Source organism: Schistosoma mansoni, chromosome 1, assembly GCF_000237925.1.
Source record: "Schistosoma mansoni strain Puerto Rico chromosome 1, complete genome".
In the NCBI taxonomy this organism is placed as follows: domain Eukaryota; kingdom Metazoa; phylum Platyhelminthes; class Trematoda; order Strigeidida; family Schistosomatidae; genus Schistosoma; species Schistosoma mansoni.
In genome coordinates, this window is record NC_031495.1 from 2,958,548 (window position 1) to 2,962,787 (window position 4,240).

Genomic DNA, 4,240 nt, shown 5'->3' on the forward strand with positions numbered 1-4,240 from the left:
CACGACCAAACCATCCAGCTCAGAGAACAAAACTCCATCAAAATCACCCACCTGAGCTACAAATCTTCTCCACCATCTCACATAGAAGATAAGTAGTGTGGTAATTTTAGAGGTAATAAAGGATTCATAGAATTAAAAACAGATAGGATGGGTTACATAATAACTGAATAGAATTTGAAAAGTTCACATAATTTAAGAAAATCAAGTGAGCGGGAATGTGTGAGTGAAAGGGTGGTTTAAGAATTCGGCAATGGGAGAGATATACAATACAAACTAAATATTAACCAAAATAAAACTAATAGCCAAAAAACAAACAACGAACATAAAAAATTGGATTACCAGGGTAGTAATAAGTTTGTAACTGTCTCCTTTTGAATACATAGATCCGGTTTAAGTCTTTTTATTGCTATCGTTTCAGCAAACCGGAGAGCAGCCGTATTTCTTTGTCTGCTAATAATTTTGAAAGCATGAGAGATGTCAATGGTATGCCCAGCGTCAAGTAAATGCCAAGCTATTGAATTGTTGAGAGTCCTGGTCCCCCACAGCCTCAATTTCTTTGGAACATGCTCAGAAATGCGAACATGTACTCTTCTCTTGGTTCTTCCAATGTATGTGATTTGGCACGTACATTTAAATTGGTAAATGCAATTGGAGCTATTGAGAAAAGAGTACTTGTCGATTTTAGTTTGTTTGCGTGAGCAGTTCGTTTCCCATACCGTCATCAGTTTTGCTGTTGGGTAGGTCACTTTCAATGCGGAATTAATTCTGTGAATAATTATTTCAGTAATTTTATCTCCTTTGAAGCGTAAGTATAAGAACGAAGTTTTCTTTCCACTCTATCATACTTTGCCTGACAGTTGGTGTTTGCATATGTATGGAGGAATTTCGCCAGATATGCATTTTCAAGTAGGCACATAATGATGCAGGCAATTTCTTCTTCCAGACATACCTTTGAATAGATTTCAAGTGCATGATCATTCCAATCTTTTACATTCACTTATGTCAATTGTTCCACACTATTTATTATCTCAATACTAAAGATCTATTACATATTTGGTTTGAAAGCAGCTGAAGAGAAACATTGAAATGTTATAATGAATTCATATCATTCTGCATCAATATTTGTTCCGGCTTCATAAAGGGAATTACTGGCATACTCCCCAAAACTTTCCTTTTTTTGTTTTATTAAATTATTTTTACTTAGTATTGTTTGTTTGAATCTTCCTATTGATGTTTAGGACTGCAACTGGTTAGTCTCTAATTGGCATATGTGCATACTGTGCGTATTGCCTCGATATAGCTTTAATTCACAAGCATTATAAGCAAAGATGGACAGTGGCTAGCAGTGGAATCCAGTTTGACGCGCGTTTCATCCTATTTGAGACTCGTCATCTGGATGTACCTGCGTCACAGACTTGATGTTAACTCTGAGACTCGAACCCAGTACCTTTCGCTTTAAACGCCATCGCGTTATCCACTCACCTACTGAGTCCTTGTAGCCACTTGATTGTGCAATGGGGTGAAGTTCAAATTTACTTAGTCTTGTTTGTTTGAATCTTCCCATTGATGTTTATGGTTCGTGTCCCAGAGTGAACATCAACTCTGAGATGCAGGTACATCCAGCTGACGAATCCCAAATAGGACGAAACACACATCAAACTGGATTCCACTGCTAGCTACTATCCATCTTTGCTTATCAAATTATTATCTAACTAATGAAGAAGTGATTTCAATTTTTTCTTACATTACAATTTACCACATTGAATAACAGCTATGAAGATACAAAAGAGTTAATTTCGACCTAATTATTGGTCATATTATGTATATATATATACAAATTACATTTATAATTAATGTGAAAGTTTATACGTTCAACAGATTAGACTAAACATTCACACATAATAATAATACTACTAATAGTAATAATAATAATAATCAAATAGAATAATTACGAAGATCATGATTAGGATAGGCGAATCATTGATTGATTCGTCATGGTAACAAGATATAGTTGGTTAAACTTTGTTGAAGATTGTATATATATATTTTCCATTTTTTTTTTATAAAGGGTCTTCAATTAATCAGTTTATATAAGCTTCTATGTGAATCATAAAATAGATTACCTTATATATTCATAAGGTTTTATTAAATGATTTGGATACTAGCTAGCCATTAAAAACACAGAATGCATTTACATCTAACTGATGATTGTTAAATAGAAGTCTGTGCTGATGATGTCGTTCAGAAGGACGATGAAAGTTCCACGACCAAACCATTCAGCTTAGAGAACAAAACTTCATCAGAACAAAATCTATGTCAGGAGTTTCATAGCTAGCTAGTAAAACGTACAATTTTAGTCATAGATGAATAAACTCTAGAATTTTTAAAGAGATAGTGTTATAAACGGTAGGATACTGATTTTAACTCTAGGGTTTCTTGTTATAACAGTCCTTTCACTTTTTACACGTATGTGGGACGTTAATTTACCTTAAATGAATATCTACACTAGATTCCCATCCAGTGTCTATTCTACAGATCAAGAACACGAGATTAGTCTGACGAGAACATCACTATATTTCCACACCAAAATCCGTAACAATCCAACGACAAGGAACAGTCAATACATAATAAGGATAGGGAAATGTATATAACGTATATAACATCGATCATCCTATCTAATGTCTGACTCAGCAAAACAACCAATCATTGTCATTCTCGACGACACATCAAATAGTTATTCACAATGCTTTTAAAATGATCATTTTCTTTTTTGAAGCTTTAATGAAGTTAGATTTTAACAGAAAGATAAATTAGTTAGGGAATTGTCTAAAATTGGAAAAGAAAATGTTTAATAGGTGATTTGTTCTAGTTTTTAACATGTCATCATTTGAGGCCATTGACCTAAAATGAAGTTACACTCAAAGCATTTAGATGTCATATTAATGATGATGATTTAAAGCTGATAGATCCAAATCTTATTATCTGAATGTTTAACTTCAATTATTCTGGAATATTGTATAAATATCAGTCATCATTATTGCTCCCAAATGCCTTAGTACGGTCGAGAGTGGGGAGAGTCCGCTCTCACATGGCCATGCGTATATAACAACTGCCAGGGAAGTCCTACTCACTGCCTTCTCACAGTGGCATTACTGTTATCGACGAAATTGAGAGGACGAAAAGTGAATGTCCGGCGCTCTAACCGGGTTGGTAGACATGGAAAGTTCACCTAGGGGAGTTAGAAAACCCTGATTCCTAACCATTGGTGCACATGGGCTGGCTCCAGTATCCTTAGGGAACAAATGGCGTATGAATCAATCGTTGGTCACCGGCTACCATGGAACTGCATCTCCTCACGATGCTCCACTGCCTTGTGGATCAGACCTTTAGGTCAAAGGCTCCATGTGTAGCCCCCTAAGAAAACCACGTGCTTCAGTTTGGGCACCTGTGCAGTATTACAGCCCTCAGACTTCAGCATGAACTGCTACTTGTAGGTAGTTAGTTTAAAACAGCTGATAAATTAACACTTCTATACTTATTTTAGATGAAAAAGTATGTTTTGAGTGCAGAGTTTCTTATTTACTTACGCCTATTACTTTCAATGGAGCATAGGCCACTGACTAGCATTCTCCAACCCACTCTGTCCTGGGCCTTCCTTTCCAGTTCTATCCAATCGTTGTTCATTCTTCTCATGTCTGCCTTCATTTCCTGGCGTAATGTATTCTTTGTTCTGTCTCTTCGCCTTTGGCCTTGAGGATTCCATATGATGGCTTGACCTGTGATGCAGTTAGTTGATTTCCTCAATGTGTGTCCTATCCACTTCCAGAGCTTCTTTCTGATTTCTTCCTCCGCTGAAATCTGGTTTGTTCTCTCCCACAGTAGAATGTTGCTGATACTATCTGCCCAACGGATATTGAATATCTTGCGTAGACAACTTTTAATAAACACCTGTATCTTCTGGATGGTGGCTTTCGTAGTTCTGCAGGTTTCCGCCTCATACAGTAGAACTGTCTTGAAATTTGTATTGAAAATTCTGATCTTGGTGTTGTTTGACAATTGTTTTGATTTCCAGGTGTTCTTTAGTTGTAAATATGCTGCTCATGTTTTGCCGATCAGCGTCTTCACATCTGCATCAGTCGAGTGCAGACACAGGATATATTTAATATAATGTTTGGAAATTTAATTTCACTGCAACACTGATGATACGATGGATGTGTGTAGTTCTCTGTAAATAAGCCTA